Below are 14,358 nucleotides of genomic sequence, written 5' to 3' on the forward strand. Positions count from 1 at the left end.
TACTGAGATGATCATGTGATTTTTTTCTGCATCTACTGAGATGATCATGTGATTTTTTTCTGCATTTACTGAGATGATCATGTGATTTTTGTCTTTGGTTCTGTTGATATGGTATATTGCATTTATTGATTGTATATACTGAACCATCCCTGCATTGCTGTGATGAATCCCACTTAGTCATGATGTATAATCTTCTTGATGATTTGCTGAATTCTGTTTGCTAGTATTTTATTGAGAATTTTTTCATCTATGTTCATTAGGGAGATTGGCCTGTGGTTCTCTTTTTTGGTTCTTTCTCTGGTTTTGGTATCAGGGTAATACTTGCCTCCAGGGATGAGTTAGGCAGAATTGCTTCTCTTTCTATTTTATTAAAGAGTTTGAGAATAACTGGCATTAAATCTTCTCTACATTTCTTATGGAATTCAGCTGTAAATCCATCAGGACATGGGTTTTTCTTTGTTGGTAAGTTTTTTATCATGATTTCAATTTCATTGACTGATATTAGATTAGTCAGGATTTTTATATATTCTTGATTCAGCTTTGGTAATTCATATGCATCTAGGAATCTGTCCATTTTCTGTATTTTCCATCTTATGAAAGGAAAGATTTTCTTTCTTTCTTTCTTTCTGTTTTTTTTTTTTTTTTTTTTTTTTTTTGTCTTTTTGAGACAGGGTCTTTCTATGCAATTCAGGCTGGCCTTGAGCTCACTTTGTAGCCCAGGCTGCTCTCAAACTTGCAATGATCCTCCTGCCTCAGCCTCCCTAGTGCTGGGATTACAGGTGTGCATCACTACACCCAGCGAGAGTAAAGATTTTCAAAGTAAGTATTGATGGTCTTCTGAATTTCTATAAGCTCTGTAATAATTTAACCCTTTCATTCCTTATTGCATGGATTTGAGTTTTTTCTTTGCTTTTTTGATAAAGTTGGCTCTGGGTTTATCAATTTTATTTATTCTTTCAAAGAACCAACTCTTCAGTTCATTAATTCTTTGTATTGTTTTTAGTCTTAATTGTGTTAATTTCTGCTCTGATCTCAATAATTTCTTGCCTTCTGTGAACATTGAGCTTGATTGTTCTTTTTTTTCTGGAAGCGTGTGGTGCAGCATAAGTTTGTTTATTTGTGCCATTCTGTTTTCGTGATGTGAGAAATCACCACTATGAATTTTCCTCTAGGACTGCTTTCATTGCATCCCACATGTTCAGGTAAGTTTTATCAGCATTTTTTAAAATTGTAAATATTGTTTAATTTCTTCTCTAATTTCATCTATGACCCATTGGTTGTTCAAGAGGGTGTTATTTAATTTCCAAGTGTTTATGAAGTTTTTGTGATTTCTTTCATCAGTTATTGCCAATTTCATTGCAGTATGGTCCAATAATATGCATGGGATAATTTCTATTCCTTTGCATTTAATTAAGCATATTCTATGTGCTAGTATATGGTCTTCATATATTTATGTGATAACTTCCTCATCATTGTTGTTTTTGTGTACTTGTGATTTCCTTTTCCTTTCCTTATTAGTTTGTCATTGATTTATATGGTATTTTTTCCCTCAAAAAATCAGCATTTACTTGTTACTTTATGTTTTCTACTGCATTAATATGTTTTAACTTTATTTGCTGGTCTTTATTATTTTAATGCATTCTTTGTTTATATTTCATAATTATTTTATATATATTGAAATAAGCCCTTAATTTATTTTCTTATCAACTACTTACTACTGTATTTTTGAGCTGTCTTTTATTTGTATCAAATATAGTTTGCTATGCAATGTTTCTTTTTATCTTTATTTCTAAATTTCAAAAATCTGTAATTTTTACCCTTGAATTTCCTCTTATCTTTGAGAATTTTTTAAAGAGAGTTTAACACTCTCAAGGCTTTGATTTTTTTGTTTTGTCATTATATTTAATTTTTTAATATTGCAGAGAATATTGCCTCTACCATATCTTTGTTGATTTATTAATCTTGACTCTGTAACTTACTCTTTGATCAATTCATATCATTCAGTGGGGATTTGAAAAGATTCACATTTAAAATTAGGTGTGGAGACAAACCATATCAACTCAGACTTAATTATCGTCATTGCTTATTCTGTATACATATTTATTTTATGATACAGTGTAAGAAATAAACTTAAAACTTCTAATACACCATATTTCTGCTTATCTTGTACTTTCTGTAGCTTTTGTTTTAAAAGTTGTTGTTATTTTGTTAGTTGCATATATTCACAATGATTGTGTATTCATATTTGGCTACATTCTTTTTTCTTCATAATGATGTTTTCCTCCAAAATGAACTTTAAATTATTGTTATACTTGTTTTTTAAAATCTTATTTCCTAGTACTTCTTGTCTATTGTTTTACTTCTATCTTTAACAACTTTTAGACATCAGTCTTTTAAAAACCTGGATTGATTTTGCCATCTAGTCTGAGATGTTTTAAATATGAGAATTATTGATATTACACATAAGTTTGATCTTTAGCTCTGTCATTATATGTTAGATAATGTTATTTTCATTGCTTTTGAAAATATTTTATTATATCTTTCTTTGTCCTCTGTATTGAGTATGTTTTTGTTGATAATTCACAAGCTGGTTTTATGGTTTAGATCTAAAAGTTCTCCAAAAGTTTCATGTGTTCAGAGGTGGGCCTGTCAGTGTTGAGGATGTGACTCAGTGGTAGAGCACTTTTCTGGCATGCTCAAGGGCCTGGCTTCCATCCCCAATATCACACACGCACACACACACACACACACACACACACACACACACACACTAAAATGTAGGGCTCTCAGAAGGTGATTGATCACAGGGCACCCTATTCACTCATGGGTGAACACACTGATGAGTTCATAGCTGAATGCTGTGAGAAAGTGGGGCCCCCGGGAGGGGATACGTCCCTGAGGATGCCTTTGGAGGACCTCCCTACTCTGGTTCTTCCACTGTCTCTCTGCTCCTGTCCACCATGATATGACCAGCTTTCTCCTCCTATGCCCCTCTGAAAACATGAGTCAAAATTAAACTAAAAAAGTCACGGGCCGCTGAGACTGCAACAGAATTATTTCTGAGTAACTGAGGCATGGAAAGAGCTGCTGATAGTCAAGCTCTCCTCTTATCCAGGAGCATCAACATGTATTATTTCTAGGATTCTGCATAGATTTCTTTTAAACTGGCATTCTTGACTAATGATGTTATCTAGGCAACCACTGGAGACTGACAAAAAGATTTCCTGCTCTATAAATAAAGCTAATTAAATGTCTGTGTAAATTTTTTTAAAAAGTAAAACTTTCTTCCTTTAAGTTGTGTCAGGTATTTTGTTCCAGCAATGGAAAAGCTGACTGTTACAAAAGTTTGTTTTCCTTATAGTGCTACTTGGGTAACTAAAAGTGTGCAATTCTTCATCTCTATAGTATGACTATAGAGTCATACTATACTATTGGCACTGACGAAAGCAGTGCAGCATATTTGTCCTCTGTTCCCTTTTGTCCCTCTCATCTTCATCTCCTGATTATTTTGAACCTCTCAATCCCATCCTCCATGGCTCATATTTTGTTTTTGATAATGTGTAATTTTCCCAGTGCGTCTTCCACTTTGCCTTTATCATGGGCAACTTTTTATGGTAAATGGTCTTTCTGTGATAATTGTTTATCCCATTCATGTCCTCCTTTTGTTCCTTCATATATTCGCTTACTTTCTTTCTCCATTTGTAGGAGACTTTGTTGTCAAGGAGTTCAAGTATTTTCCTTATAAAACAGGGTAGTTTCATGAGAGTTCTTCCAGGCCCACATGAATCAGCACTTTAGAGGAGTCTCTCTTTCACCCCCTACCCCTCTGAGAATGTATATTGTCTCTTTCACATTTGGACTTCTCATTTGGACAAAACAGGACCCAGGGAAACTCCTGGCTCTGGAATGAGTAGTACGCACTTCCCATTCATGCATTATCAGAGATTGTTAACTGTAAGACAGATGTTCCTCTTGCTTAGGAAAAGTATATTCTGCCAACTTTTCCTAAGATCTGCATCCTTTTTTCTGGTGGTTTCAATGTCTTTGTTTTTGGTGTTCTACAGGTTTCTCTTAAGATGTGTAGAAAGATATTACATTATTTTCTACCATAGGACTTACCATATCTCCTTAATGTGAGACTTTATGTATTTAACCAAATCAGTTTTTGAAATCTTTAACTTTTTGGATGTTTTCTCACCTTATCTCCTACAATTAGTGTTTGTATTTCTCCTATTGTGAAATAATTACTTATATTTGCTGTCCATATAATTGACTCTAAGTAAGTTTCTTTGTATATGTTTTGGATAGTGATATTTTAATTATTGGTTTTTATTGCTTCCTAATTATAGATCTGTCTTCTCATTTTTAAGATATTGGATGCACAAAATTTCTTCCTAAACATACCAATGTTAAATTTTATGATTTTAAAAAATTTAATTCCCCTCCTTATTTAAGATTTTTTAAATTCTCTGCTATATTTTAGTACGCATGATTCAGTTTTTTATATCATAGTTCTTATGTAAATTTGTTAGCATTTAGAAGCACAAGCAATTGATTTCCCTTTCTCTAAATAGATCACCAATTTTTCACAGCTTTAATATTTTTGCATAATTCATTTATTCTTAATAGAGTTACATGCTTCTTTTTAAGAAAAGATTTCTGGTTTTCATTTGTTTATTTATTTTAAACAAGTCTGGAGCCAGTTCTACACAAATTTAATTATTAGTTCTTTGTGATAAAGTCACCAATCATCTATCAAAATGTTCTGTTTCATTATTAGCCTTCAAAAATAAATCATTTTAGTAATTCCTAACAGTTAAATTCACCATCACAGGCAGAGTTTATTAACAAAACAATCTTTTCTATATATTCAGCATTCTCAGTGTGAACATCAAGTTTGTATTATGTTGTGATACCATGGTACCCTCTGGACATTTGTGCTTAAACTAATATTGTGGGATGTTTCACCTAAAAAGTATTTCATGTCCAAGAACATTTAGAAAACATTGTCAGTTTTACTCATTTCTTGGAGGTTCACAATGACTATGAACACATAAAAACCAGAGACATAAATTATACACTAAAGAAATCTATGCATTGTTGTTCAACCCAGTGTTTTAAAATTTTTATTTGTTTAATTTTGCCTCATGATTATTAGCAAATAACTAAAGTGACTGTCATGCCCTCTCTGTTCTAGGCATACTATTTCTTTTTGGCTACTCTGAATCCTTCATCACTTTTTTCTGTAATGCCAATTAACCCCCAGATAAGTAGTCATAGAAAGCAGTGTCTCTAGCTGGCAAAAGAAAAATGCTGAGAATTAGGACAAAGATGCTATACTCGTATTAATGTCACACCCATCCCAGAGCTTTCCTCCCCTTCATGCTGAAAGAGCCGGTGACTTCAATGGAGGAAATGGAGAAGCTGAACAGAGCTGTCCAGGACTTCTGAAGAGAAGCAGTCCCTGCAGCCTGCAGCCCGTGGAAAGTGGGTCATCTCACCATGGAGGCGTGGCCCTGGTGGCACTTCAGAGACACTGCGGTAAAGAAACAGACCTCGCATTCATCCCAGCGAAGATAGTGTTTTTCCTTTCCTGTGATAGAGTCCCAGCAGCCTTTCTGGTTAGGCGTGACTTCCTGAGGGATTTTCTCTGGATTCACAGAAGGCTCCCTGAGTTCCAGGGAAAGCCTGACTCACCCACAGTGCTGTCAGGGCGGGGCTGCTAGGATCTGGATGCAGCTTCCCCTTGGCCAACCTCACAGGACAGTAATTTTTAGTCTAAAATCAGCTGCCTCTGGGAGAAATGGAAGAACCTGACACGGAAGAGGCCCCACAGGGGTGCTGACAGGGATAGTTCAGCCTCCTCTCCCCGTCTTCTCACTCGTGACACAGGAGAGAGCTCGGAGAATATCTTTTCTCCCTACAACTTCCTGTCTCCTCACAGCAGCCTCTCGTACAAGTTCACATCCCCAGATATCCGAATAACTGATACTTCCACAAAATTCCCCATGCCTTACACAATGGGATCCACTCCTGGAGCTGGCTTTTCACATATGCATTTTTGTCCTTAATTCCTACACATAAAATACTAAAGCTTTCTTTTGTATTCCTTATCACTTGGGTTTTAAGAATAATCTTGTCCTATTTACTGGCCCCGCCCCCACAAAGAGGCCCGTAAATTCTCACACACTGTCACTCCATGTGTCAATGCAAACACACGTGTGATTTCTGTAAACAAGCAGAGTGATGGCGTTGTCTGTCTGATAAGCACCCCCAAGGATGCCGAGGGTTTGTTTGTCATTCTTTAAAGCAAACAGTAGCCAGACATCAGATAAAGAGACCATAACAGGTTGACCCTGAGGTTGGCCAAGGAACTAAGTTGGTGAGTCCTAGAGCAAAGGAAAAAAGACACAGAGAAGGGACAGTTTCCCAAGATGTTTAAGTGCAGGTCTGACTCTTTACAAATTGAGCGACTAGAAGCAGCCTACTTACTCCCGTGAAACAGGATGGCAGGATGTTGGCTCCACAGGAATTTCATGATGATTAAGTGGGACAGTGTATGCGTGATGCATCTGTCCTATCATCATGCCCTGGAAATATCAACAATTTTGGCAACAATGACAGTTTACCAGGAATCACTGAAACCTTAGAAATAGTTTCTGTGGGGAGATTGCAGGAAAAGTGCTCATAAATGTCATGAAGAGTTCTCGGAATAATTTTTTGAAAGCCCACAGAATAATTGAAAGTATTGTCACTGAGCTGAAAGACAGTTGTTGCAGACAGGTTGTTATCTGCACAGATACAAAGATAGATAACAATTTCCAAATTGTCAACTGTCCCGTCCTTGATTAGAAGGTATGCATTAGTTTTCACTTATTTAGATATTACTTTTTCTTCTTTCTTTAAATACTATCCTTTTTTCTTCTCACAAGGAATGTAAACATTATGTATACACACATGTACTAATAAACTAAAATAATTTTTAATGTTTAAAGAAAAATGGAAGGGGGACTGGGGAGATAGCTCAGTGGCACAAGCACTTGCCTAGCAAGCACAAGGTCCTGAGTTTGATTCCTCGAACCACACAAAAATGGGAAGGGGATCAAAAGATGGAGGGAGAGAGGAGGGATGAGAATGGAATGGGATGTAAGAAGCATTAAATGTGTTATGTACATGTGCCAACTCCACACAAGGGATGTAATCATTATATACTGCCAACCTATCCTAATAAAACAATAAAAATTGAAGAAAAAAGAAAGAAAACTTAGCTCAGTTTCACCTTCCCTGAATACTTTGTGGCTCCCTCAATTAGCACCTGCATAGTTCCCTTTCTCTAAGCATCTTCTTCAGCTCATCCCAGCTGCTAAAAAATCTCTGCTTTTAATCTTCTCTCAATGTCCAGTGCAAGCCTTCGTGTATAGTTGCTAATCAGTAAATGCATATCACCCACAATGACTTGCATCAAGATGCCTTTCTGTGCGGAATATAATGAGCTCCTGTGTAAACTGCCAAAATGTGCCACGTCCTTTGCACTTTGACACACCCCGTAAATCATAAGTGCTTTATAAATGAGGGAGATGAAGATAAAAAAAAAGTGGGAAAATGTTATACCAACAAATGGATAAATTAGGCAGGTGACAACATGAGAAAGTATTTAGAAAAGGGTTGCCATCTGGAAAATATAACCGACCCCCTCAGCATTTTTACATGAATATTACAGTTCTCAAGCATTTATGATTTTATTGTTCACTGGAATATACTTTCATCAGGAAACTGGAGTCTGAGTTTAAAGTATCAGCCACCCTTCCATTCTGCAGGAGAATGAAGTCCAAACGCTACTCACATTCGTTCTCCAGTTATGGTCCTACATGGAGCACGTCACACATCACTGAACCAAATGTTTATAGAAGTCTCTCGGCAGCACCCATGATAAACAGAAAAAGAAAAGGAAGATTCTTAAAATCAAAAGGGACCTAGCCAACATGGCAAGTAAATTATCTTTTGTGGTGATAGGGTTGGGAGACAGACCGAATATGTTTGTACAAAGCACCCACAAAGTGCCACGGAGCTATTGATGGATAAGCTGTTTCTGAAACCTCTGCTTTTTTAAAAGAAACTGTATTAGCAGCACTAAGCAACTCATTGGGTGCAGATCTCTCTTTCAGATGTTTTATGCAAAAAGCTGATAAGCACAATTAACTTGAGACAGAAACTTTTTTTTTTTTCATTTAAACACAGAGTAAATGAGAAATCACGATTTCATACAACAATGGGAGCAGGAGACAAACAAATGCTTATTAGAAGCCAAACAAAGCTGCTGGATGGGTGAGACCAAATCTTAGCAGGGTACAAAGTCAAAGAAAAAATATAGGTCTCTGTGATGGAGGTGAATCCCTGCTGAAAAACCAAACCACTGCTATTTTTCCTCCCCAAAAGGATCATTTCTTCTTAAATTTTCTAAGACATTCTTAACAGAAATTTTACAGAGTGCTGACTAATAGTTGCTTCTCTGGCCAATGTATTTTTATGAGAAAACACAGAATTAGAAAAATAAATGAACTGATATGGATCATATTGTGTCATTAATAAAGCAAGCAGTGGTGCCATCCTCTGAGTGCACAGCGACATACAGGAGACCAGCACCAACTCTGAGAATGAATAAGGAACTTTGAGCCCCAAATATTATCTGGAACATGAGGATCAGAAGCTGCACCTCTCAAATGGTGCGGGAATGTTAGGCCCATAGGAAGCTGCAGATGTTAGTGCTGTTGTCAAATCTTCCATTCTTTTTGGTAATGAACGAGTTTGTACATGAGACACACACACACACACACACACACACACATGCACACAGACATGAGTCAAGCTCAAAGCAAGAACTTATTGAATATGTTTTAACAAATTTTTCAGGGCATGTCCTAGGGTTGATTACAGTTAATTCTATGCCATACTTCTACCTTTTTGTTCCCAAGAGTATGTTCCAAAAATCACTCATTTCACCACAATACATAAATATATACATTGAAATGCACATAATAGAAGATGCACGTGGGGAGATAATCTAAAGAAATGCTATTTATATCCCTTATTAATAAGATTCATGATGCGCATTAGTATATCAAAGGCTTTCATAGTCCTGCAGTAGCAAAAAAATTTTTAATCCAGCATTTCTAAAAGTTATCTCATCATGAAAGCTCTTTTCTAATTAAATCTGATATCCATGAAATACAGAGCTTGTGTTGGGAATATGCTGGTATAGAAAAATATTTAATCACATAAATTAAGTGCAAAAGGCACACACACACACACACACACACACGCACAGAAAATCAATGAAAAGCAAAAGTCATAGAACAGTATGTGCACTATGATCCTAGTTTTGTAAGTTAATCAACATACTGGTTGGCCTTGTTTTTCCATAATACAAATTTTTGTCAGAGAATAACTAGTTATTGATAACATTTTTAGACACTTAATATTGTTTTACTTGGCTCGAGAGGAAGGTAATAGAGTAGAACCCATTTTCTAAAGTTTCCAAGCATTCAGCTCTCCATTAGGGTTATAATTGGAGACAAACACCTTCAGTGAGTGACGGCCCTGTCTTGCTAGGCCAGGTGTTGAAAGTTGATTACTTGATGTCATGTGAAGTGCCCCAGGCTCCTATTTCTACTCCTAATTGGTGCACCTGAAAAATATCCATTGAACTGAGCTTTGAATCACCTGCATAATTAGCGCAGCATGCAACAAGAACTGAATGTAGAGCAAAGTACTCCTATGCTTTGCCTCCCAAAAGCTGACTGTAAGCAGTTGACCAAATCCTACTCAGTCTTGTTTGAAACTTTTTTTCCTTCTTCAGTGCACAAACTTAGTTTCTCCCTAACTGTAGCACCTTAAGAAACCAGAATTTAGAGAAAGTTTCCTGCTCAGAGGAAAAGCTCAGGGGTTGACGAATATGACAGGTCCTGCGGCTTTCACTTTAAATGCGCTCATAATTCGCTAGAGCTGGATAAATGCAAGGATCAGGATTCACCTATGTTAGCTGTGCTAGGATGTGGCTCTGAGGCCCAAGCAGTCAGGGAGGTAAGAAGGGTTGGAGAGTTGGAGAATAATGTAGCACACAGGAGCCTGGAAAGGCAGTGTAAATAAACCAACCAAGAAGTGTGTGTGCGCCTGTGTTAGACACTCATAAAACATACCAAAAGAGGAGGTATATGACCAGAGGGCTCACGCTTGTGAAGGAGGCTTGCTTTCTGATTGGTTAGACAGCATACCTAGAGGAAAAGTTAAAAAAATAAAAATAAAAACAGTACATAATTTAGTTCTAACTGACTGGCACAGAGCCTGGAAAATAGGCACTTAATAGGTGTTTATTGAATTTAATTAGATATATAAGCCATCAGAGGGCTACACAGACTCTGCAGAGTCACGCAGGAAATGAGGATTCCTAATAAGCAATAACAGACAGCAACAATGGCATAGAGAGTGAAATGAAACTTCGAGACAAGTTGGGGAGAGGGCAATAAGAGAAATTTATAAATAGAAAATCAATAGTTATATTTAATGGGGAAAGTGCTTTAGATCCACTTTCATGTTCTAAGAAGTTAAGTAACAATCAAAGTAAGTCCTAAGGCCTATGATTTCTATTCAGATCAAAAACAGAGAAGACTTGAAAGAGGCAATCTAGCAATGAGTCTATTTCAGTATTTGTCTTACAGCTACTGTGACAATAGAATGTTGGAACAATTGTCACTATTTGATGGCTAAGTCAGTGTGAAAGGTTGAAGAGAACCACATTAGAAAAACAATTCGTTTATTCCCAAAATCTAGTTGGATGTTTGACCACTGTAAGAAATGAATTATGGTGATTCTAATATATTTTTATCCATGTATTATAATTTTTTTAAAAATATGAGGTGTTGTTTGCTATGCTTCAAACTATTAACACTGGTCCAATAAAAACGTGTGCATGCACAGGTATATTTAGGAACTTAAGCCTCCTGTGTGACATAGGGAATCCAGTGACATAAACAAGCATTGCTAAAAGAGTAATAATCTGAACAGGCTAAAAAGATACCATCACACTGGTGTCATTAACAGAGAGGAGGTGATCGTGATGGAAGATTTTATTTCTAGGTACACTTTCCAGGTGCTCTGTGTGCCCTTGGGAGGTGAACCTTCTCCACATGAATTTTCATTGTCTAATAACCACATGGCAAAGTTCTAATGAGCCTAATCCTGCTAGTTTTGGTTGTACAATCAGAGCCCTGAGCACATTAGCTTATTGGTTAAATACGAGTGTTCCATGCACCTTTCTTGGCTGTCAGTGGCAGTTCATGTTGTACGCACATCAGAGATGAGTGGAAGACACCATTGCTGAATACATAACACTCAGGTCTCTGTCACAGAGTCACAACATTTCCAGATCATGAATCAATATTCACTTTTATCACTGGTTATATAAGCTGTATTTTAACTGTATGCATTTGTACAATGGTAAGTATAGTGAAGTTGTTTGTTCTTCACACATCTGTCCTCCCTGCTTGTTGGGGAAAGTAGACCCTCCAAAGTATGGCCTACACGACGTCGTGGGTATCAGCACAATGTCAAAAGTATGTGTTCATGGAGTTTTTGCTGCAGGTTATTCTTTAGAGTAAAGATCTGGCAAGTACGTTGAACCATGGCTTGTGTAAACTGAATTGCTAATTAGTCTTGCAGTATTACAAACTCAAAGAAAAATCGGCACATTAGAGGGAGTAAAGAAAGAAAAAACTTGCTCATATTTTCTATTACATTTTTCTTAGCTTAATAAACTGCTCACCTTCTCTTTCTACCTGGAATATTTGAGAGAGCATAAAACAGGCCTTTGGAACTCCAGAATTATTTCTATGCATAAAATTTCACCATTGGCTTACTTCCATGAAAACATTTTTGGTCCTGAAATAATTACTCCAGATAAGAAAATTTCCCAAATGAAGTAGACCCGTAAAACACAGTGCCTCTTGATGAAAGAGTGAGACTCAATATCAGGACTTGTTTTTCTCGCAAAGACAGATACCACCAATGTTACCCTGCATTCGCAATGGAAATCATCGCTTGGGCACTAAATCCAGCCACAGAGGATTTGGCAAAACGGCTGTAACCTCGGCTCTCTCCTCACCAGTGAGAATCCCACCACAGTTTTCCATCTGTTGGTGACCTCCATCCTGGATTACCTCAATGCCCTTTGCTCAGAGCTATGGTTAAGGACCTCCCAGGAGCTCCAGCTGTTGGTACAGAATGCATCAGTTGTCTAGTATTAACAGTCATAAGCTGACATGACTGAGTGTCTCTGAATCCCCAGGGTCCATGTGGCCAGTTGTCCCAAACCCTTTCATCAGCCAGTTACTGAGTTTTTCAGGAGATACATTAAGCCTCTTCATGTTTTGCAACTTGTGAACCTCCATGGAAGTTCAGCACCTCTACCCAAGGAGGTAGACTGGATGGAAGTACAAGGTAGAAAACACTCTTGAGAATGTGTAAATGTAAATGGGCATGTGGGTGAGTACCCTTAGCTCTGCACAATGAATTAGACAGAAGAAAGCAGTAAGGAAAGCATGATTTTCTCAAAAATGGGCCATGGCATGCATGTGCCTGCTGCCTGGAGGCTTGGGATTCTACAGTAAGATGGTCTCTCTATCCATGTCCCATCAGCACAACAACTAATTAAGAAGTTGAGAAAAATAAGCATGACAAAGCAATTACCAGCAGATTTTGTAACTAGATTTTGCTTCTCTCTGGTCTTCAATGAAATGCAAGGTTATCACCTAGTGTCCCAGGGCTATTGGCTATGGAAATATGACTTAAAAAACAAGCCAAAATGCCATTCTCCTTTCATGCTTCACTGCCAAAATTTGCTTTTGTAAAATAATTGCTTGAAAATCAGAGACAGATCCTTCACAGTACCAATTATGTAGAAGGCTCTAATATACTTAGTAGTTATCTGGGTTCATGTTCATCCAGAATTTTTGGTTTGGACTACTCAAAAGTTATTTAAAACTAGGCAGTAGAAAAAAGATTATGTGACAATAATTGAGAATAACTAAAATAACGTGAATATACTACATGAGTTTGTTCAAAGAGTTAACTCAGTTATGTGTTATACTTATGACTACTTCTACTTCACTCAGAAAAATCAGTCATGAGTGCTGAGAGAAAACAGGAGAGTCAGCATTCAGTGGTATGACCCGAGATTCTAAAGAGTGGGTAGAGTGACCTACCCCAGGTATTAAGGCGAGATACCCACTATCCAAATAGAAAAACTTAATCAGGCATTTCAAGTCAATGGATACTTGTAAGATGAGAAAGTTAAATGACATGGAAATATGTATGGTTTTAGCATGACTCATATAATTAATCCAGATTTAATGTTATTGTATGATACCAAATGTATTAAAATAACTCATACAGTAAGAGTTTCTAGTCATTGTTTAGACATTCCCAGAAGTTTTGGAGAAGAAAATCCTATGATAAACCAGTATATTCAATTGAAATAATTATATACAGAGACCTCTATAAAATATATCATATAGATGCTACTCCTGTGAGATAGGAGTATGCTTTAGTTAAGCAGGCAATTGTTCCTCCCTAAGAATCATAGTCATATCCCTGTGAAGGGCTGATGTCTCAGACTTTCTTCCTTGCATGCTATCTTCACAACACCATTGCACCTCCTTTTCGTTCCCACAGTGGCCTCAGATTGCCGCCAACCACAGTGCTGTTGCAGTTTAGATCTGTGTAGTCCCCCAAAGTTCATATGTTGAAAGCTTGGTCCCCAACGCAGCAATGTTCAGAGATGGGGTCTTGGAAGATGATTAGATCATGAAGGTTCTAACTTCACCAGTGGATTGATCCATTTATGAATTCATAATGTGATAACATTTTTGGGAGATATTTGAGGTGGAGTCCAGTTGACATAAGTGGATTTTGGAAGAATTTCTTTTCTCCACTCCTTTCCTCTCTGGCTTTCTCTCTCCCTGCTTTCTGCTTCTTGGCTACCATGAGAAGAGCAGTTTTCCTCTCCTACTCCCTTCTGGCTTACCAAAGACTTAAAAACAATGGAGCCAGTCAACCATGGACTGAAATTGCTGAAACCATGAACCAGAATAAAGCTTTTCTCCTTTAAATTGATTGTGGGATTCTTGTTGAACCTCTTCAAACTAGAGGACTAATAGTAGGACTATCAGGAAGGAAAGGAGGGAGGAAGGGAGGAAGGAAGGAAGGAAGGAAGGAAGGAAGGAAGGAAGGAAGGAAGGATGGAAGGAAAAAGGGAAGGAAAAGGAAAGGAAAGAGAAGGGGAGAGGGAGGGAAGGGGAGGAAAGG

The sequence above is a fragment of the Chinchilla lanigera genome, unplaced genomic scaffold (assembly GCF_000276665.1).
Source record: "Chinchilla lanigera isolate Chin_1 unplaced genomic scaffold, ChiLan1.0 scaffold00027, whole genome shotgun sequence".
Taxonomy (NCBI): domain Eukaryota; kingdom Metazoa; phylum Chordata; class Mammalia; order Rodentia; family Chinchillidae; genus Chinchilla; species Chinchilla lanigera.